The 24,837-nt window shown below is 32.5% G+C and overlaps 1 long non-coding RNA gene across 1 annotated transcript; it reads left to right on the plus strand.

Moving 5' to 3' along the window:
- Window positions 1-2,749: 2,749 nt before the first annotated feature.
- On the plus strand, window positions 2,750-5,021 carry LOC127717219 (uncharacterized). Its single transcript, XR_007989146.1, has 3 exons — window positions 2,750-4,049; window positions 4,394-4,516; window positions 4,881-5,021. It is a non-coding gene; the product is annotated as an uncharacterized LOC127717219 (long non-coding RNA).
- Window positions 5,022-24,837: the final 19,816 nt, after the last annotated feature.

A 24,837-nucleotide genomic window follows, 5' to 3' on the forward strand; every position in this document is an offset into this window, starting at 1 on the left:
AGAAACTAACGATATCCGCCAGCAAAATGATGTATTTTATATATCATGTATATATTATTCTGAGAAATGCAGAGGCGTATTTAGGAGGGGACCCAGGAGACGAGCCCCCCTTATAGAGCTATATTAATGGTTATGCATGGACTTTTAACATGTCCCATACCAAACGAAAAGAGGGGGGGGGGGGGTCCCAAACTTGAAAACGTTTGGTATCGGACATTTTAATATGAGAATTAAATGCATGATAAGTATAGATATCCTGAAAATCCGGGTCTGTGTGTGGCAGTTCCTGGCGTAACTATATATAGATACCTGATTTTAACCCTGTACAGTTGTTGCAAACATCCCATAATTTTATTTGTTTTTGTTCCTGTAAATACACAATAGTTTTTGTTTATTTTTAACTTGGCGTGTACTGGTTGAAACACACGCACAGTATATCTGCGTTATGGAAATTTCGACTGCAGATTAAGCACATAGAAGTAGAACTCAGAAGTACAATATTGTAAAACACATCTTTAAACTTTGTCCTAGTCATGAACAATGATGGTTAAAATGCTATAATAGTTTGGGATATAAGAAAAACTTCTAGGCAAGCCTTTACCTCCTGTACAAAATGCTGTAGTTTGGCATGGAAAATGCTAGTCCAAATTACTATGACGTCTTGAAAGGCTATTTTACTTTACTGCGAAGGCGTCAAACCAAAAAAAATAAATAGCCTTTCTAGATATCATTATTATAAGGACTAGGAAAATGCAACATACAGCTTCTTTTTTTTTGAAACGGATTAAACATTAAGGTTCTATACATAAAGGCAGACATCTTTGATTCGAAAAGGGGGATATGCAATGTTCATGCATTAAATTCTTAAAAAGTCTATAGTTATAAATGTATGTACTTCATTATATACATGTACATCTGTATGTAAAACAAATACATCCAGGTAAGGAATTACAAATATGAATGTGCATGTTTCTGTGCATAAACTTTGCACAGTGTCGCTGGGCTTCTCATCTGCATGTTTATTTGTTTAATTTCAAATAAGTATTTTCCAAGATCAGATCTTTAAACCTTTGCCGCTTATCATTTCAGGACATTTAGGCAGCATTGCCAATCTAGTATCAGTTTCCTGTTATCATGTGATGGACACTACCTGGAGTTGAAGTCTGTTAACAATGGACATAATCATGACACTTCTGAGGTAAATGTTATAAATGTTTACGGTCTAATGTTAATCCACTTCATTTGAACTTACAATGTACATGCCAATCTTAATTGACTAGGTTTATATAAAAAAGAAAATGTGGTATGATTGCCAATGAGACAACTCTCCACAATAGACCAAAATGACACAGAAATTAACAACTATAGGTCACTGTACGGCCTTCAACAATGAGCAAAGCTCATTCCGCATAGTCGCCTATAAATGGCCCCGAAATGACAATGTAAAACAATTCAAACGAGAAAACTAACGGCCTAATTTATGTACAAAAAATGAACAAAAAACCAATATATAAGACATAAACAAACGACAACCACTGAATTACAGGCTCCTGACATGGGACAGGCACATACCTAAAGAATGTGGTGGGGTTAAACATGTTAGCAGGATTCCAACCCTCCCCTTACCTGGGACAGTGGTGTAAAAGTACAACATAAGAACGAACTATAAAAATCAGTTGAAAAAGGCTTAACTCATCAGATGGATACAAATAGAAATACTGCACAGAGTGGACGTTGCCAGGTACTTGTACATCCCCACAACAAAAAGACACTAAGTACAAATCTCAGAGTAATCGCAGTTACTGACAGTTTCTTTTCATTCTGAAGGTCTGTGGTTCTCTCTGCATTCCTTCTTTCTCCACCATTAAAAACTGACGACATAAAATATTACTATAGTGTTGAAAGTGGCCTTAAACACCAATCAATCAATATAATGTACATGGGAAGTTGTCTCATTAGCCATCATACCACATCTCCTTATTTTATTCATAAATACCACGCTAAGATATATCCAGTCAACAGGTTTAGTTTGAAGAGAAGAAATATATTCTAGACATTCATATCATGCGATATATATGAAGCAGCAATAGTTTGAAAATTTGGTGGTAAAAATACATGGTGCAGTTTTATTTATTCCAGGCTCTGTTTAAACAACTGCCAAGAGAAAGACGACTTCCAAAGGAAATGACTGAGGAGGCAGAGTCCTTGATTTCTCTCAAAGTAAACAAGAAGCTGTTGAGAGACCACTCAAAGATATTACCAATTTGCAAACAGTTATCAAAAACAGGTCAAAATGTCATGATGTTGCTAGCTTGGTAAAGAAACTCCTCAATGACCATTGTTACTATTTAAAAGTGACATTAATTGAATTATCATGATCCATTTTAATGTTCAAAATCAAAATCTCATACCATCCAAAATTAAATCATAAAATGTAGATCATTAGAGGACTCCTTCATAAATGAATGCTTTGTTAATTTTATATAGGTGAAGAATTGAAATTACATGTACATTGTATGAATAAAAGTATCTCTGACAGTTTTATTTGACTTCAGTCTAATTTTCATAGTTAGTTGATTGATTAGGTCTGTTACCTATTTGCTTATCAAGGTAGACAACATGAAACAGTATACATGTATGATGACTGTACCAACTTTTCAGTTTTATTAACTTAGTCAATTTTACAGTTACCAGCATAATATAACTTCTTGACTGTTTTATATCTAGTTTAATTTTTATTTCAGGAACAATAGTTGAATTGTTTGCATCAGAGGATAATGTTTTGCAAGGTTTGTTTTACCAGGACAAGGAAATGCTGCAAAACTTTGAAAATTACCCAGAAATTCTCTTCATTGATTCTACATTTAAGGTGAATAATCTGAGAATGCCTTTATATGTTTTCCTTGTTGAAGACAGTATGGGTCAGTCAGAAGTTGCTGGACTTTGTTTCTTAGCAGCTGAAGAACAACAGCTTGTTGATCACATGGGGAACCTATTCAAAAAATTTAATCCATCATATCAGAAAATGAAAATGATAATGGCCGATAAAGACTTTATTGGAAGAGAGACATTCAGATCAGTTTTTCCTCATAGTTCTCTCCTAATTTGTAGATTTCGTGTACTGAAAATATTTCGACGTGAAATAACAGTAGAAAAGATGGGAATAACTAATCCAGAAACTTGTTTACAGTAGAACTGAGGAGGACTATGAGGAGGTGTACAAGGAAATAGAAGAGATGTGTCCTTCAGCAGTCATTGGATACATTAAAAGCAACTGGCATGGAATTAGAAAAGAATGGGTGTCAGGTATGCAATTGGATGAAGAATCATTTTTAAATGCTACCAATAACAGACTAGAAAGCTTTAACCAGAAGTTAAAATCTGTTGTTTGTACCAATGCGACCCTAGATGACTTTTTTTGACAAGTTTCGACCTCTCATTAGAACATTACGAAATGAAAGGGACCATGCAGGAGCAGTTGAACTGCAAAAGGCACGTGTTTGTCAGTTCAAAGATGGCTCCCCTGAGAAAAAGTACATCACCTATTTGACAGATTATGCTGCAAAATTTGTTTTGATAAATATCAAAAAGTGTAAAAAAATGCAAAATAGTACAGAAGAAGACACAGGAATTCTGTATTATGAGGATTCTTATGGAAAAATTGTGTTGAATGACAAAAAATGTTCCTGTATATTTAATAGATCAATGTCACTTCCTTGTGAACATATCCTTGTTACAAGGTTATTTTTGGGGCTAGATTTGGTTTGATGCATCTCTTTGCAGCATGAGATGGACACTTTCTTATTATCTACAAAAAATGAGAATGCTGACAACAGACAAAAATGTGGAAGGACACGTTATCTGTTCCACTGTGAAAGAAAAAAATGTGCCATTGTCAGAACATCAAAAGTACAGAAAGGCATCAGTCATAACAAACCAGCTTGCATCCCTGTGTGCTGAAGTATCTATGGTAGAATATAAGAAGAGAATAGAGCAGTTTAATCAACTACTGACAAGCTGGAGATCACTAGGCAATAGTATAATATCAGGTACATGTTTATATATTCTGCATGTTACATGTACATGTTTATCTGTACTTTTATGAGCCTGTTTTTTTTTTTATAGAATAACAATCAGAATGAAAAAAATTATTTGAAGTCATACAAATTTTTTTCACTACATGTACATTTGCTGCATTGCTGATAACATAAAACTTTTGCAAAATTTAAAAAAAAACCAGATATTTTTAGGTTTCCTTTATAGTATCCCTGTGATCAGTGCTGTGTTCTGATGTTAGCTTTTATTAAATTTTTATTTTCATGTAATATTGATTTTTTTGTTTGTTTTCAAATTGAATTACTAAAATAATACCTACTATTATTTTCATTTTTAGATACTTCAGTCAGTGAAGATATTTTAAGTGGATGTGACCAACCAGGATTTGCAAACAGGACAGCAGATAACAATACACCATATAACAGTACACCAATTTCTGCGAATGTTTTGCATGAACAAGGTTTTTACTTTTTTAAACTGTTTTTTGGTATATGTCAATAATCATAAAGGTGTGCTTCATTGTCAGTGTTTACTACATTTTTTTTTATTGCTAACAAATGTAATGAGATCAGTGTCTACTGCAGAATAGTTTTAATACATTTTATTTCATACATCTATACTTCTATAATTGGTAAAAATTTCTCATCCTGAATGTTCATTATTGCCACTGCATGAACATTAAGCAAGCAACAATAAATATACATGGTCTAAAATAGCAACAATCAACATTCAGTCTATCTTAAGCTTGGCATGGATCAATTTGAAAATTAAATATCATATATATATATATGAATATATGCATATATGCATGCTATTATTTTCAGATAATCACGAGGCAGATCCAATTTATAGCAAGAATGATGGACAATATGCTGGTAAAAGTACAAACTCTACAACAGTTATACTGCAAGGACAAACAGATCCAATATGTCGGCCTTCAACAAGTAGGATTAATAATGAAAGGGATTCAGGTGCATTTTACTTTGTAGATCAGTACTTATAGCGTATAAAAGCACAAGAATTTCCTCCTCTGATATCTTCTAAAAAAGGAGAAGGTAGGTTTGTTTTATATGTTTAGTTGCCTTTTCAGATTTTAAACATTTCACTATTACTGTATCAGTGCATTTATACATAGTTTTTCATGAAAAGATTTGTTCCAGAAACAATGTGTATACAAATAAATTGTATCATTTGAAGATTTTTCATGGGGTTCTAATATTAATTAATGATTACTTATAAAATTGATTGCAAGGGACATATAAATGTGAAAAAACTACAAAGTAAACAATTTGTTAGTTAAAGCTTCCATAATTTAATGACTTTAACTTTTTAGGCAAAACATTAAAGAACAATCAATTCATTTCAAATTTGAAGAGAAAGAATAGTGATACCTCAAATCCTAACAGTGTGAAAAATAAACAAACAAAGAAACCTAGAATAGATTTCCAATCCTGGCACAAATCTTATTGAAAGAAATTGTGAAAATTTGTTGAAGTTTACAGAAGAAGAATTTGAGAAAATATTAATCAATACACAAAATATGGAGAAAGAAATTAAAGACTTCATTATCAGAGGTGGACATACAAAATCTTTACCAAAAATTGGAAACCCAGTTTCAGCTGTGGAAGATTATAAAGATAAAACAAGAAAGTTGACTGAAGAACAACGTACAATATTTGCTACATTTTTATGCAACTCGTACAAAGAAATAAGTTATAGAACACCTGATGTAGCTAGCTTGATACACAATATAATAACATTTGTTCTGGAATTCAATGAAACTGATATTGCAGAAGGTTTGCACTTATTAATAAGCTCTTTTTCATATTTTTGGAGAGTCTATTACAAGCAAATGCTTAAAAAAATGAATAAACCTATTTTTGATATACATAAAGTTCTTATGTATGCAGTTAAAACATTGATGTTGAAAAATACAGATTACGACAATGAACTCTTTTTAATTTAAAAATCAATGTGTGGGGAAAATTCAGCTCAGTTTTTATCTATTTCAAATTATTTTCAACATACTTTTATTTAAAAGAAAGAGACATTCATATAATATACTGTATTATTTTTTTTTTAGAGAGAATACATCTTGAAGTAGATACAGAAAACATAAGAAAAACATGTTCATCTGATGATGGTACAGAAAACTTAGAACCTATTGGTAAGTACTGTAAGAATGCAGAAATAAGTATGTGTCTTGTAAGTAATGATTTTAAGGCGTAAGAGTTTTGCAAGAGCCAACAAAAATTAATGTTTAGCTTTTCCTTCTTTTACTTAATATTAATTTATTTTTCATCTCATTATTAAAGCATAGACTGTAGTTACAGCGTATTAGGTTTAGATGTTTCTAAATACTGTTTTATATACATAACAAATCTGAAACTGTTGATGAAGATTTTAACCAAGATGAGAAGATACAATTAAGGTTTTAATGTGCTATCATATTTAATAAATATAAAAAAATCTGCCCCCATATTCAATATACCAAACTAATTGTGAAGTGGCCTTTTGACTGAAAATAAGATAATTGGTTGATACATTTATTGGTGACATTTGATTTATAGATAGTTGTCTCATTGGCATCAAACCGCACTTCTTATTATGGCTAAGCATTTGTAAGTCAAATTGTCACACATTATAGTATTTGTTGCACAATATTTCAATACCCAGTGACATAAAGTATCCACCAAAGTTATCCAGGAAAGGACGACCAAAAGGCAGTGAGAAAACTGTTATTGGTGTAACAAAGAAATCGAAGAGACATCACCTTCAGCCTTTCTTCAAGAAAAGTAGTGTGATAAAAGAACTAGGTAATCACAATTGTTTTTTAAATGTTTGCTCTACTTCAAATTATGAAAGGGTAATTTCAAAATAAAATATTTGGACTTATTTTTTGAAATGTACTTATATGTCTATCCAATATGAGATTAGAGTTTGGTTTAAGGTAGTTTGACAGGTTATAGTTCTGGTTAAAAATAGCCTCATAAAATGGACGTGTGCTCACATCAACAAGTAAATAAAAAAAAACATTTTCATTATGATGTAAGCTTTTTAAAATATTCCTAATAAGGGTTTTTTTATCTAAAGTTTTGGAGTCCACTGAAAAATGAAAATGTGAGCTGGTCACAGTTTTCTATGGAAGCATTTCTTGTTGGTGTGGAAAAGCAATATTTTGTTTTAGATAAAGTAAAGAGTATGTCTTTTGTATAAAGAATATTGGCTTTGATATTTCATGACATTTAAAAAAAATAATGTTACATGGTTTTTTTTCTCTTACAGCAATATTGCAGTGGATTCTTGGAGATCAAAAAGGAAGAACAGTTTTTGATGATAAAAGAAAAAGTATTTCAAAATGAAGTCCAGGACCTTGTTTTTTAAGTGCTCTTATTGATGACAGTGTAGACCTTTTAATTGTTGAAAAGTTTTTTTACAAAAGAAGCAATGATTGATGTGATGAGTGTAGTTATGAAAAATAAAGAAAACTCATTTCACAAATGTAGTTCATGCACTATGGATTTGAATTTGAAAACTAATGTTGTTAAGTGCTCGTCCTGTCTAGAATGGAACCACTTGCCATGTGTATTTTTGAAAACTGTTTCAAAAGCTAAACATTGGTATTGTAAAAGATGTAAGCAAATCAATAAGTAAAGAGTTTGTTATCAAAGTTTGAAAGATAATACCTCCTAAAACTTTCCCTTCCAACATTATGTCCAATAGTATTTATCATATTGTTCCTCAATATTTTTGCCATTTTTTGTCGAGCTTTCAACTTTTGTCGAAAATGCGAGACATAGCAATCCTTCATTCCGTCGTCGGCGTCGTCGTCGGCGTCGTTGTTGTCGTCGGCGGCGTCCACAATATTCACTCTGTGGTTAAAGTTTTTGAAATTTTAATAACTTTCTTAAACTATCCTGGATTTCTACTAAACTTGGACAGAAGCTTGTTTATTATCATAAGATAGTATCCAGAAATAAATTTTGTAAAAAAAAATATCATTTTTTCCGTATTTTACTTATAAATGGACTTAGTTTTTCTGTCAGTTAACATTACATTCACTCTGTGGTTAAAGTTTTTAAAATTTTAACAACTTTCTTAAACTATCTTGGATTTGTACCAAACTTGGACAGAAGCTTGTTTATGATTAAAAGCTAGTATCTCGAAGGAAATTTTGTTAAAATTTTGTTCCATTTTTTCCGTATTTTACTTATAAATGGACTTAGTTTTTCTTCCAGTTAACATTACATACAGTATGCAGTTTAAGTTTTTAAAACATTTATTAGATTCATAAACTATCCTGGAGTTTTACCAAACTTGGACAGAAGCTACTTACAATCAAAAGATAGTATAGAGAGGAATATTTTTATAATTTTTTTTCCTCATTTTTGTTAAGCCTGCGATTAACAGCAAAAGTAGGCGAGACACTGGGTTCCGCGGAACCCTTAAACATTTTTTGCTTAAAGGTTATCAGTTCGGTAAAGACAACAGTATTTGTATTTGATAAAGCAAAGAACAATGAATACTACTTAAAAATGTCATTTGTAATTCAGGGCTAGTAAAGCCTGTCTTATATATTATGATACATATTTTGTCTTTTTAAAACCAAATATTTGTGCAGACGCTTGTCATGACAATGGATCTTTGTATTTTTTCCCAATTAAGTATGTATCGCCATTATTGTATAGCTTCTTTTTCAATAAAATTGATACGTTTTTTCTCAATGAGTTAAAACATTGTGGCCCCTTAGAGCTTTCCAGTTTTTTATGTATTTGTATTTAGAACACTTCATATTATTATTTGTTCTTATATACATGTATATACTTTATATATTGCTATTTGTAAATATGATTGTTTAATATGATATTTGATGTTAATTTTGTTGATAGTACTTTGATTTTCATTAAATTTAACTACTATATATAAAATAAATTTACATGTCTTGAAATAAATTGTTATAATTGCCCTCTACAAGTAAAGCTTTTGGATGGTATTATAGGAATCACTCTGTCCATCTAGATAAAAATAAGGAGATGTGGTATAATTGTCAATGAGAAAACATCCATCTGTCTGTCCATGTCCTCATTTTTGCATAGTTTGCACATTATCAACACCAAAAACCAAGCTTTATATGGTCAGTGACTGTATAAAGTACAATTAATAGGTCCTGTGCATTGTGAATGTACACTGAGCCAATCTGGACCAAACTGTCAAAATCCTTCTTTTGGATGTTTGTATTGCCTTGCATGTGTAGAGTCACATAATGTGAGACAAATTGTTGCTCATCTAGTGGCAACAGCTTAAACTTTTTGTTTTAAGCTGTATATTTCAGAAGGTATAAGACTTTAATACCTCATTTCATATCCTGCATACAGATGCCTTATGTTGGTAAATTTCTGTCCATTGTCCTTGACCTCATTTTAAAATTTTCAGACACCCACCTCCTGTTGGCCATTTAATAGATTTTCATATATACATGTATGTTTAATATAATATGTTGAAAATTTGTTATTACACTTTTCTAAGAAAATACTGAACAGAATGACTTCATATTTGGTTAGCCATTTGACCCTTGTCAGATGAATTGGTAGGCATTTTAGACCTGCTTCCATTTTTCTGATAGTGTGTACGAAAATATGGGGTTTACTAACAATTTGTTATATTAGGGGTGAACGTGACCCTAATACACAAACCCTACACAGGCAAAAGTGTCATGCATGATATACGCACGAAGGCCAATACATGCGAAAATCATGCGTGAATCATGCATAAATCATGCGAAATATGAAGTAAGCGTAAATCGCCTGATCTTCACGTGCGGTTTTCGCACGTATTTCACATCCGTGTATCGCATAATTTTTTAAACGCATGATTTACGCATGAAGGCTATTACATGCGTAAATCATGTGTGAATCTTGCGAAAATCATGCGTTATTTGAAGTATGAGTAAAACGCATGATCTTCACATGCGCTTTTCGCATGTAATAAAAACATGCGGGTATCGCATATATTGTAAACGCATGATTTACGCATGAAAGCTAAGTACATGAGAAAGTCATGTGTGTATCATGCTCAACTCATCCGATTGATGTAGTAGTTGTAAATCTCATGTGTTGTATCTATACTTTTGTATATAGTACAGGTTATAGTAAGTTTAGTTACAGTGTGGAGTGAAAGTATGCATAAATCATTACAGATATCGCATAAAGTAAGTTCTTAACTTGCTTTCAACATTCTGCATGCCAGATGTTCATGCATATTGTAAATCTCTACTTCAAGCCTATAACTTTAAATATTAGCATAATAAAAGTACACATGAAGTGATTTCTTTCCTGCAAAGACCACATGACTAAAAGTGTGAAATATTTAAATAAAGCAATTTAATGATAAGGGTATAGTAATTTACAAAATAAACTGGCAAGCTTCTGAACAACAGTCATGGTGATTCAACAGTTTCACATTCTTTCATATTATAAAAAGATTGTTGAATTTGTTTTCAATTATTTAATTTAAGACACATATATGGTTGTACTTCTCCATCAACCATTAACATCTCTTCAAAAAAAAAAATTAGAGAAAAGGAGTAAACTTGTGAATGGTGAAATTATATAAAATTAAAACAATGTTGATTAAAAAAAATATCATTTTCCTGTATGTAATTGAAAAATAAATGTAATTGAAAAAGAAAGTTTTTTTTTTAAATTTGAAGTTATTGTTAATGTTTGTCATTACAAAAAATGCCTGATGTCTTCGCCACAAACAACTAATGTTTTTTCTGTTTGGTATTAAATTAATATAATTAAGATCCATTGTGTTACATCTGTGATCCGTTTATTTGGCAATCGCCATGACAGTCAGCAGGGTTTAAAAACATTCGTTGTTCGACCTGCTAGTCAAATGCGTTTTTGTCAAAATATAATTTTTCACTTTTTTGGTCTTTTGGAAAATGTTGTTGGTGCTGTATTTAGACCCCTCTACAAAGAAATTTGTTTTGCATGCACACGTATAAAAATTGCGGTTTTTATCCAACGCAATCATAGGTTTGAACGTTGTTTTCAATTTAGACTTGTTTATATTTTTTCGTTTGGGCTTGTATTATATTTGCCTTCGGGTTTATATGATCCGTTCATCCTATTTCGACTCTTTAAAACTCAAGAGTCAATCCCAAATTGAGGTATATTATATGGCCTTCAAAATACCGTTTCGATTCCTAAAATCACTGAAGAGACATTAATTGTCGAAATCCGGATATGGTGTACATATTTTTGCACCTCATGTTTGCGGTATACCATCTTTTCCGCAATTTATTGTTTTCTGTTTGGTATTAAATTAATATAATTAAGATCCATTGTGTTACATCTGTGAGCCGTTTATTTATCAATCGCCATGACAGTCAGCAGGGTTTAAGAACATCCGTTGTTCGACCTGCTAGTCAAATGCGTTTTGTTAAAATATAATTGTTCACTTTTTGGTCTTTTGGAAAATGTTGTTTGTGCTTTATTTAGACCCCTCTACAAAGAAATTTGTTTTGCATGCACACGTATAAAAATTGCGGTTTTTATCCAACGCAATCATAGGTTTGAACGTTGTTTTCAATTTAGACTTGTTTATATTTTTTCGTTTGGGCTTGTATTATATTTGCCTTCGGGTGTATATGATCCGTTCATCCTATTTCGACTCTTCAAAATTCAAGATTCAATCCCAAATTGAGGTAAATTATATGGCCTTCCAAATACCGTTTCGATTCCTAACATCACTGAAGAGACATTAATTGTCGAAATCCGGATATGGTGTATAAATTTTTGCACCTCATGTTTGCGGTATACCATCTTTTCCGCAATTTATTGTTTTCTGTTTGGTATTAAATTAATATAATTAAGATCCATTGTGTTACATCTGTGATCTGTTCATTTGGCAATCGCCATGACAGTCAACAGGGTTTAAGAACATCCGTTGTTTGACCTGCTAGTCAAATGCGTTTTGTTAAAATATAATTTTTCACCTTTTTGGTCTTTTGGAAAATGTTGTTTGTGCTGTATTTAGACCCCTCTACAAAGAAATTTGTTTTGCATGCACACGTATAAAAATTGCGGTTTTTATCCAACGCAATCATAGGTTTGAACGTTGTTTTCAATTTAGACTTGTTTATATTTTTTCGTTTGGGCTTGTATTATATTTGCCTTCGGGTTTATATGATCCGTTCATCCTATATGGACTCCTCAAAATTCAAGATTCAATCCCAAATTGGGGTAAATTATATGGCCTTCCAAATACCATTTCGGTTCCTAACATCACTGAAGAGACATTATAATTGTCAAAATCCGGATATGGTGTACAAATTTTTGCACCTCATGTTTGCGGTATACCATCTCTTCCGCAATTTATTGTTTTCTGTTTGGTATTAAATTAATATAATTAAGATCCATTGTGTTACATCTGTGAATCGTTTATTTAGCAATGGCCATGACAGTCAGCAGGGTTTAAGAACATCCGTTGTTCGACCTGCTAGTCAAATACGTTTTTTTAAGTATAATTTTTCACTTTTTTGGTCTTTTGGAAAATGTTGTTTGTGCTGTATTTAGACCCCTCTACCATGGCTACAAAGAAATTTGTTTTGCATGCACACGTATAAAAATTGCGGTTTTTATACAACGCAATCATAGGTTTGAACGTTGTTTTCAATTTAGACTTGTATATATATATATATATATATATATATATATATATATAAACAAGTCTAAATTGAAAACAACGTTCAAACCTATGATTGCGTTGGATAAAAATCGCAATTTTTATACGTGTGCATGCAATACAAATTTCTTGTTAGAGGGGTCTAAATACAGCACAAACAACATTTTCCAAAAGACCAAAAAAGTGAGAAAGTATATTTTAACAAAACGCATTTGACTAACAGGTCGAACAACAAATGTTCTTACACCCTGCTGACTGTCATTGGCGATTGCCAAATAAACGGATCACCGATGTAATAAATGGGTCTTAATTTTAAATTTAATACTAAACAGAAAACAATAAACTTGCGGAAAAGATGGTATACCGCAAACAAAAGGTGCAAAGGTTTTTGTACACCATATCCGGATTTCGACAATTAATGTCTCTTCAGTGATGTTAGGAATCGAAACGGTATTTGGAAAGCCATACAATTTACCTCAATTTAGGATAGACTCTTGAATTTTGAGGAGTCAAAATAGGATGAACGGATCATATAAACCCGAAGGCAAATATAATACAAGCCCAAACGAAAAAATATAAACAAGTCTAAATTGAAAACAACGTTCAAACCTATGATTGCGTTGGATAAAAATCGCAATTTTTATACGTGTGCATGCAAAACAAATTTCTTGTTAGAGGGGTCTAAATACAGCACAAACAACATTTTCCAAAAGACCAAAAAAGTGAGAAAGTATATTTTAACAAAACGCATTTGACTAACAGGTCGAACAACAAATGTTCTTACACCCTGCTGACTGCCATTGGTGATTGCCAAATAAACGGATCACCGATGTAATAAATGGGTCTTATATATATATATATATATATATAAAAGAAATAAAAATAAAATGAATAAACATGCAAGTGTCATTATAACATGTATATATAATAAAAGTTGCTGCCTTGCAAATAATCAATACATGTACATGTTGCATTAATATCAGTTGGACTGTCCAATGAATCAGAATATTTTATTCATGCCTACGAGCCGTCGCCATAATATTGGCCATAACCTCTCATGTAACTACCTTCTTGTCTTCCAAACATGTATTCGGGGTACTCATCGTTATAAATCCTTCTAAAAAGGGTTTATCGATACCTCCGAGGGGTCTGCTTGTTAATGTTTTCTTGTCTGACCTTGTACTAGAAATATTTAAGGCTTTTTTGATACCATACTTCATATTGATCACAAATACATTTGTGCAATGTATTATTGTATCCTAATTCTTCTAAGTTTGGTTAAGCGATAAAAGAAATGAGTATAAAACAGCAAAAGAAAGTGTTTAAACTGTCAGGAATGTGTCTATACACAATTCAGGCGAATTCATACTGTTGAGATAGTGTCAAGACATCTTTAGGACTGTCAAGAAAGTGTCAAGACTTATTCAGACATTATCAAGAATGTCAAGAATATGTCAAGACTGATCGAGACAAATTGAAAACAGTCAAGAATTGGTCAAGACTAATCAAGACACTTATAAGAAAGTGTCAAGCAATTTTTAGACAATGTTAATACTGTCAAGACATATGTCAAGAAAAATTAAGAACTTTATTAGAAAATTTCAGACTCTGTCAAGAATTTTTAGAAATATTTCAGACAAAGGAAGAATGTCGAGTAAAAATATATGCAAATTCAGATAAAAATTGGTCTTTTCAGACTTTTTTACTTTTGTAGTGATATCACATAATAATTATGCATTTTTATTTTGAGATATGTGATTGTTGGAGTTCCAAAATGAATTCATAACAAAACACAACATTTTTCAAGGATGTAATTTGTCATTTCTTTCATGAACATCTTTTTATTGGAAAAATCAGTAATATATTCTTAGCCAGGTCTAACCAACTGAAATATCTACAGATCGGAAGTAAACTGACTTGTTCATGACTTACGATCAATCTTAGTCGTAATTTGTTTTGTGAAACCGACTACTGGAGATTAACAAACGATAAAATTGCAATCATACCTTCAAAAATTGTAAAGACGGTGTCATCATTTAGTTGAATGCTATTGAATATATATGTCACCTAGGACGTAAATGTGTCCCTGATATAGATATAAGAAGATGTGGTATGAATGCCAATGAGACAACTCTCCATCCAAGTCAAAATTTCTAAAAGTAAACCATTGTAGGTCAGAGTACGGTCTTCAACACGGAGCCTTGGCTCACAACAAACAGCAAGCTATAAAGGGCCCAAAAAATTACTAGTGTTAAACCATTCAAACGGGAAAACCAACGGTCTAATCTATATAAAACACGAGTTGAAGGCCATACCTTGACCTATAATGGTTTACTTTTATAAATTGTTACTTGGATGGAGAGTTGTCTCATTGGCACTCATACCACATCTTCCTATATCTTATTAATACTGAGCTGATGATTCCTTCCGGAACAGAAAGTATCCTAGCCGATGTATCAACCTTTTAAAGTAAAAAATGAAAACAACATTTTTATAAATTTCATACGTTCGAAGCGCTTTTATTTTCAATACCGAAGTTTTTATTTTTGAGCTGAAAATACCATCGGGGATTTATAGTTTACCAACAGTGGTAGAGATCCACTTCTGCAAAACAATTAAAGCAACATTTTATGAATTTCATGCATGCGACGCATTTCTAGATTGACCTTCATGAGGAACCTAAACAGTTAACAAAACAAGCCAAATCCATCCAAAGTCAATTTAGCTTGCGGGAGTTAAAACCTTAGTTTCTTTATATTTTCTAAATTTATAAATGCACAATTTTAGTAAGGTCTGTTATAAATCATGTCAATATCGACACACTGACTATTGAGCTGATATACTGTCGGGGACTGAGTGTCAACTAGCAGTTGTATTATGCTGGCTTGACCAGTCAGTTTAAACAAGGTGATTGGGTTTAAGAAGAATCAGGTGCTGAATTTTATTCTAGTACCAATCCAAAAGTGGTAAATAACTAAAAATACAAAATAAAGTACAATTTTACGTGTCAAAAAATTATTAAAGTTAATGATTCATCCGGTATGGAGTAACGGCGTAGTCCAGAATGTAACAATTCAATGCTCCGATACGGCGTAGTCTAAAATGTAGCAATTACATACTTTAATACTTTTGTTACACAGTTAACTATATGAAGGGCAGTTTGAAGGCATCGGCTATTATATTTCAAATGTTACTCACGCTGTGGTTAGCCACAAATTGTGATCAATAATGAATCCTGCGACAGTCCTTTGTCCAGTGATATGAAGTGGCAAGGTTAATTTGCAAAAGACGGATGCGAGGCTACGGTAACAATAGAATGTTGTATGGTGATGTCCAGGTTTAACTCCGGAAAAATATAAACTAATCGTGAATATAATTACACAAAATATATAGATAAATTAGCGAATCCAAGGCAACACAGATATCGACCTAGTGTAGTCAAAAAAGGAAAACAGCATTTTATCAATTTCATGCGAATAAAGCGGTTTTCTTAAACTTGCCTTCATAAGGGACACTAAAATTTCAATAATGAATGCCAAGGATCATTGATACAATTGATGAGCTGTTTGTCCAAACAGACAAAATTCAGTCCACCATTGAACATTTTATTTAGGTTTCATTCCACATTTTATCGTAAATCGCCGATACAAGTACCAAAAACAAGGACTGCTTATAAAGTGTTCTTGTGAGGAACTTTCATTCTGTGTTCTGCATATTGCTTTTAATACATACAATGAGCGCAGTTTGAAGAGAAATTGTTTCAATTGTGAGGTAGGGGTAACTCTGATCATCGTTGTGCAGTGAGGTTATCAAGAGCTCTTGTGAAAATGCCACATCCAACAGATTGTTGCATTCATATTCTATCATTTAATACAAGTTGCATCGGAAATAAACACATTTATTCTAAAACCAGTTGTTGGCATAATACGGGTTATGTTCTTCTCATCTATTTTATGATGGTATGATACTAAACCCCTAACGGGAGGGATTGTGCTTATTTTCATATGATGAAGACATAATCTTTCAATCAGTTTAATTAAGGTCTGGAGCTGGCATGTCAGTAACTGCTAGTAGTCCCTTGTTAATTTATGTATCATTGTCATTTTGCTTAGTTTCTTTTGTTACCTCTTCTGACATCGGACTCGGACTTCTTTTAAACTGAGTCTTACTGTGCGTATTGATGTGTGTTATGGTGTATAGGGGGAGGGTTGAGATCTCACAAAACATGTTTAATCCCGCTGCATGTTTGGGCCTGTCCCAAGTCAGGAGCCTCTGGCCTTTGTTAGTCTTGCATGTTTTTTAATTTTAGTTCATATTTATATTTTGGAGTTTATTGTGACGTCCATTTTCATTGAACTAGTACACATTTTGTTAAGGGGCCACCTGAAGCCCACCTCCGGGTGCTGGATTTTCTCGCTGTGTTGAAGACCCATTGGTGGCTTTCGGCTTTTGTCTGCTCTTTGGTCGGGTTGTTGTCTCTTTAACACATTCCCCATTTCCATTCTCAATTTTACAAATTAGTAAACGGAAATATGTTTTTTTATGTCGATGATAGTCCGTAATCGTATCTGAAATTAGATAATACTAGTCATAACATTGGATGCCGGTGTAATAAGGACACAGCGAAAATAACCAAGCCAATATATACTAACAAGCATATATTCTAAACTAAGTATGTGCTTATTAAACTTTTTTTGCATGTCTGTTTACTTTTGCTTCCAGCAAGTGTTTCACCTTTGCACTTGCGTAGTACGAAAGAAAGATTTCCACAAAAGGGATCGTGTAATAGGTACTTCATACATAAAAACTAAAAACTGTTGGTGTATTTTCTAAAGAGTAAATTAAGTCGCCGACCCACAATAACCCATTAAAAAAGAAAACAATGATATAGACAGGGCAAAATATCGAACTACTTCAGGGCTAGACAAGGGGACAGCTAGTCCACTCAACCTCTCCCCAATTATAACAACCTTAAACCCTACTCTGATTTTGTGGAACGGGATTATATAACGATCTGACAACTTAATGGAAACAGTTAAAGCTACCAGAGGTTGAATACATCCAGTAAGGAAAGCTGCACTTAAAATTATTTTAAAATAATGTTAAAATAACTAATAAACATACATGAACATTTACAAAATATTTACCGCTTATCGCGATTGTAATAGTATAATGCTAATTGTGGGTATTAACATGCTCATTTCCCTAATCCCACGTTTTTTTTTTGGGGGGGGGGGGGGGGGGGGGGGTGATTGTTTCCCACTTCCCAAATAGTTTTTTGTTTTGTTTCGCCTATATCTCATATTTCAACTTTTCCAAAAAGCATATCATTCCCTTTTTAATTTAATAACTTGATATATGAATATTAGATGAATTGATAAATTGCACATCACGTATCAGGATTAATCCGTTTATATTTCTTTGTTAATTTATGATAATCACATAGTGTACTCAAGTATCAGACATCCTACACCTCAAACCATAGATAGGAAAGATGCAATGTGAACATAATAGTCAAAAGCTATTACGCAAAGGAGTACATGGTGAAAGGAGTTCAAACCATGAACCCAGCAGGCATTTCAACGTTGAAACAACGTTGAATCAACGTTGATCTGTAACGTTGAAAAGACGTTGAATTAACGGTTGGTTTTGAAAAATGACACAACGTTGAATATCTGACGTTGAAACATTGTATCATGTTGAAATAAGCAATGCGTTGCTTGTTGTTGGTTCATCTGTCACATGTGTTTGTCGTTACAAATTTAGGCGGTTGGTTTTTCTCGTTTGAATTGATTATTGAAGGGTTTATTGTGTCCGGGTCTACGATTGCAGACTATACGGTGTGGTGTGTGCTTATTGTTGAAGTCCGTTTAGTGACCTCCACGTCAATTGGACTCTGGTGGATATTTGTCTCATTGGAAATCATACCACATCTTCTTATATCTATAATAGTTAGTAACCACACACGATATTGAAGCCACATGACTCTACAGAGGACATCAGCAAGGTTTGAAAAAAAAACAGTACAACAGATGTCAAGTTATGACAAAAGCTAATAAAGCCAAACGGTGATCTGGTAAAGGAATACAAATAATCTCTAAATTAATTTTTAATATTTTCGTGAAAATGAATTGTAGTCTCTAAACTCCTCCAACCATTTCTGGTGCACAATCCTTCTTTAATTCAGCTTCTGTGTTATCTTTGTGTTTGCCTCCATTACTCTTCCTGAAAAAAAAAAACCACAAATAATATTTTGTAACCATGACTTATCAATTACGTAGCACGTCAAAGGCAGGGAATAAAATGTTATATAGGCCATTTTAAAAAAAAAATAATTTACTGGTTTACATAATAGTGAATCCGTTTTAACCATTTTGTTAGCTCCTGTACATGTACAATGTAGCAATGCCACTTATTTCGAACACCACGATCTATTGTTCAAATGCAACCTTTTTCGAGCACCACAATATATTGTAACAATGCCAGCCATCTCAAGCACCAGGATCTATTGTAACAATGCCACCCATCTCGAGCACAAGGATCTATTGTAACAATGCCACCCATCTCGAGCACCAGGATCTATTGTAATAATGCCTCCCATCTCGAGCACCAGGATCTATTGTTAAAATGCCACCTATCTCGAGCACTAGGATCTATTGTACAAATGCCACTTATTTCGAGCACCATGATCTATTGTAACAATGCCACCCATCTCGAGCACAAGGATCTATTGTAACAATGCCACCCATCTCGAGCACCAGGATCTATTGTAATAATGCCTCCCATCTCGAGCACCAGGATCTATTGTTAAAATGCCACCTATCTCGAGCACTAGGATCTATTGTACAAATGCAACTTATTTCGAGCACCATGATCTATTGTAACAATGCCACGTCTTTAACAAATCAGCAGTAAAGAACTAAAATAAACTGTATGTAGGATCATGTAGGCTGAGTATGCTGTTTCAAGATTATAGTACATATTTATATAGAAGTGCAGTCATAAATTGCAACGTACAACAAAAAAGACGATGGACACACTGAAGTCAGTAAATATATCTCTACAACATACAATATGGCGAGATTTTCAAAATATTACACGTTTGTGCATTTATAATCTCCCAATGTTAACATCACACAAGCATTGAAAGACAATTAATGCAGCAACAGATAATAATTTAAGGAAACACTTACATTTTTATGAATTATTCTTTGCTGAAAACGGTCCTAAATATTGTCCAGGAAAATTGTACAGTCACCTGTGTTTGTATCATACTTGATGATCGCTTCCGCGTTTGAAAAAGGCAGTCACACACGTGCGGTCATACATTAATCAGCATCATGTCACGTAATAATTTTATCAATAGATTATTGGGAGTGCTAATCCTCGTGTATCTGCTGTGTATATGCAGCACTTTCTTCACATGCTGTGTCTTATCTATGATTAAAATATTTCCGGATAATAACAAATTAGCTAGTAGCATATTTCGATGAATAAAAACTTATATTTTTATACTTTTATGATTTAAATAAACGTCCCGGTTAGACGTCGGTTTGAGCTTATATTTCTTTGGAAAATCCCTAATTTTACTAGATATTTAACAAAAAATTAAAAAGGCAACCTTCATTACAATTGTTTTATAGCAAAATCCTTATTTGTGAACTTTTGTTGCTACAACAACAAACGATGTACGACTATAATGATTCCCCTTTAACACTGATGGACAATAATTTTTTGCATCTTTTTTTTTGACGAACTTCCATCGTCGACATATCAACCAACAATGAACATTGAAACAGCATATTTATTTCAACCTAACTTCAACATTAAAAATTCAACGTTGAAACAACTTACTTTCTGCAACATAACTTCGACGTTGCCATGTCATGACAAAATATCAACCACATTTCAACGTTGAAATGACGTTGCGTGCCGGGTGGGAAACATGTGTGATAAATCTCAAAGACGTAATACAATGTAACGTGACTTGCCGCAATTAGAAGATTAACTGTCAAGTTATTTCTTGGTATAGATAAGACACCTGTGTTAAGCAAGAAAATTTCTTCTTCTACGTTATACCAATTCACCCTTTTTTCCGTTGTTTTCGTTAACTACAAATTTTGTTTACGTCTTTCTGTTTTTGTGTGTATAATTCCTGCAACTTCCTTCCATCCCAACTCCCCACATGTAATCAAATGGTTGTCCTCTAACCGCCTTATAACTATTCTGAGACAAAGGTACACCATTGTAGCTGATTTAAAGATAACACAAACTATCTTCATTCAAAACACATTTCATTGCTATGTACTGATGTTAACATGTATGTATCTATTCGCTAAATATTGCATATGAATACAATAAAGATTGACCAACGTTTCTCTGAAAATAATTCATGCATTTACAGGACGGGTGAATCTAGGGAGATATGGCGTATGATTTTATTTAGACAGCAACTCAATACATGAAATTGACCTCGAACTTAAAAAGCATTGACCTTAGACAAAACAAAAATAACCGTAGTTCAATAGGGATCTACCTATAATTTTATGCAACAAAAATAAAAACTAAAAATAAAACAAATTGCACCTGTAAAAAACTTTATAGAAACGGGATATAGCCTCCTAATTTTACGCTGATGTTGTTTAAAGTGCCCGTAAATATAGAAACGACTTGTTCGCTTATCGGTCCATCTTAAAAAACTTTCATCTCAGTTAAAATGATTTTGAATTTAGACAATTTGGAGATTTTGACTGTATGATTTCCAAATAGGATTTCATAACAAACAAAAATAAAAAACTTTTTACAAGGATCTAATTTGTCATTTTTTTTATTGGAAAAACAAGCAATATTTTCTTAGCCAGATCTAACCAAATGAGAGATTTACGGTGACATTTAGTTGTTAATTTCGGTGTCGTTTGGTCTCTCGTGGAAAGTTTCTCATTGGCAGTCATACCACATCTTCTAATTTTAAAAATTGATTTTTTGTTGAACTATAAAGAAGGAAATATTTATTATAAGACTTTTGGTATTTTTATCGCAATTACAAGGAACAGAAAAATTAGTTTTATACTTTTCCATAAAAGATGGAGTAATGTGATTTGAATATGGCTCATACCTACAGAAATACATGATAAACAGACATAATATAAGGTATTCAATAAGTAGAAAACATTACATATCTTATATTAACCTTTACATGTAGAAGGTATTTTTAATAAAACAAGCATTCTGAGAGTATTGCGTGGCATTACATAGTCCTCTACCGGTTAAAAATTCATAGTACTGGAAAAAATGCTAACTTGATCTATAACTTGTATTTATGCTTGCTTTATAACAAGTATCAAATCAATACCTTCAAGCATGACGAAAAAAGGTGTGGAAAACTGATTATTTCAGTCATCCAAGGACCTTAACTCTGCACTAAATCATCAGATCGGAACAAAATTTTGAGCTTTATCTATAACTTGTAATGATAAAACAATACACCAAATATTAAATCGATATCTTTATGCACGAAGATAAAAAGTGTGGAAAACTGAATTGCCGGACTGACGGATGGACAGACAAACAGACATACGGACGGAGTACTTAGTCGGTAGGGGACTAAAAATATAATGCACAGTATACGTAATTTGATTCTATGTACGAAAAATGAAACTAAAAATGAAAGAATGGGGACTCGAAAGTATCTATTACTTCTTTAAGCTGTATAAGCTTACGTGGGTGTAAAATTTTATAATTTTCCCATAGCATTTATTGTGTATACGTACCAGCTGGTCTCGTGAAAAAGTCAGTTAATATAAAAACGATTCGCTGTAATTAAATGAAGGTTTTTAATATGTAAATGATATTATTGAAAATAAAACTTATGGAAAAACTGATATAATAACCTTGAATCTAAAACTAAAGTACAGACGTGAATCAGATAATCTAGGCCAGTGACTTCAGTTTAACAATAGACCTTATTTGTGTTAATAGACAGGATTGTGCACAAACAATGATATTTTTAGAATGCGTAAACATGTCATTTTCAATTATATAAGACAGTTATAGGTTTAAAACGATGCATCATTCAAAGTTTAAAACAGAGAAAGATGAACACTATTCATGGTTTAAAAGAGAGAAAGAGAAAATAATGTTAAGGTTTTATTCAAAATGGTTCCTTTTTTAAACGCCGGTCAAAGACAAATTATTCAAAGATGGTATCAATTAATTGAAGTCTGGAGCTGGCATGTTAGTAACTGCTAATAGTCCTTTGTTAATGTATGTATCAATGCCATTTACCTTAGTTTCTTTTGTTTCCTATTCTGACATCGGACTCGGACTTCATTTAAACTGAATTTTTCTGTGCATATTGCTGTGTGTTTCTTTATTCTACATTGACTAGAGGTATAGGGGTAGGGTTGAGATCTCACAAAACATGTTAAACCCCGCCGCAGGTTTGTGCCTGTCCCAAGTCAGGAGCCACTGGCCTTTGTAAGTATTTTTTGTTTTTTTAATTTTAGTTCATTTATATGTTTTGGAGTTTAGTATGACGTCCATTTTCACTGAACTAGCACACATTTTTATTTAGGCGCCAACTAAAGCCCGCCTACGGGTGCAGGATTTTCTCGCTGTGTTGAAGACCCATTGGTGGCCTTCGGCTGTTTTCTGCTCCTTAGTCGAGTTGTTGTCTCTTTGACATTTTCCAAATTTCCATTCTCAATTTTAACAAATATGTCATTTTCAATTATATAAGACAGTTATCGGTTTCAAGAAGAGGGACGAAAAATACCAGAGGGACAGTCAAACTCATAGATCGAAAACAAACTGACAACGCCATTTCAAACGATGCATCAGTCAAAGTTTAAAACAGAGAAAGAGAAGCAATATTCATGGTTTAAAAGAGAGAAAGAGAAAATAAAGTTTTTAATCAAAATCGTTCCTTTTTTAAATGCCGGTCAAAGACAAATTGTTCCAAGATGTTATCAATTTCAAACAATAAAATACAAATTCGTGATTGATAAGGTCATTTAATAATAATTGTTTTTGCAGGTTAACACCACCAATCTACGTGAATTAGTTCTTTTGACTAGTTACAAGTGTACAAGTGGTCATATTCAATGTACCCCTAACATAAAAAGCAACGATCCTTAAAACAAGACTATGAGAAATTTTGTATAGACCCCTCAAAATGTCATGGTGTAGATATATAAAAAAATCAAACGGGAGGAAAATATTCATGCTACTCAGGCCTACCCCTTAAAATTGTGCTAGCATTAAAATTTTTTAATGTAGGATGATTTCTTGATAAAAGATGATTCATTATTGTTATATTCGCATTTAAAATCAGTTGAATTATACAATATATTTATGAATAATCATTTTTAACTAAAAGTGGAACATAATCTATTCAAATAGAATGCACTTCATACTTAAATGATTTTCTCAAAACGTTATTTGAACGTGCCTTCATTCCTTCAAAGCCATTCAATATCAGAAAATATTATCGAGAATAAATGCTATTGATACAGATACAGAATGCCACTATGTGAATATAGTAAAACCAATTTAGGTAGATACACATTCACTTTCATAAATCAGCCTGCAAATTTGGTAAAAATATTGCACAGTTTTTTGCGTAGAACAATTTAACTTGACATGGAGAATGTAAATCGGTCCACCTATAATATTAATTGATTATTTACTGTTTCAAAATATGTTTCTGTAGGTTCCATATTTATTGCAATAACTCCAGCAAAAATATCGCTGTTGTTTTTACCAAAATACCTAAATTTAGTTGAGTTGTTCAAATAGAAACATAAATCAGAATGATTTATTTTCATTATAAAAATTAAAATATAAAGATTTATAAAAGGAATGATTGAGATTTCCAAAAGCTAATAAAATCCAGCCATATACACACGTGCCTGTTCAAAGTAAGGTACCTTTTCAGCATTTGTGTGACTGGCACATTTTAAAGAGATTTGAGTTCATGTAATGTAACTTGTAAAAGGCAGATTTATAATGATTTCTGCTTGCTTTATTTATATCATTTATAGACTTTTGACGATTTAGATCTTGACATATTGTAAACAAATGTGTATCGTT

This window comes from Mytilus californianus, unplaced genomic scaffold (genome assembly GCF_021869535.1).
Source record: "Mytilus californianus isolate M0D057914Y unplaced genomic scaffold, xbMytCali1.0.p SCAF_90, whole genome shotgun sequence".
NCBI classification, from domain to species: domain Eukaryota; kingdom Metazoa; phylum Mollusca; class Bivalvia; order Mytilida; family Mytilidae; genus Mytilus; species Mytilus californianus.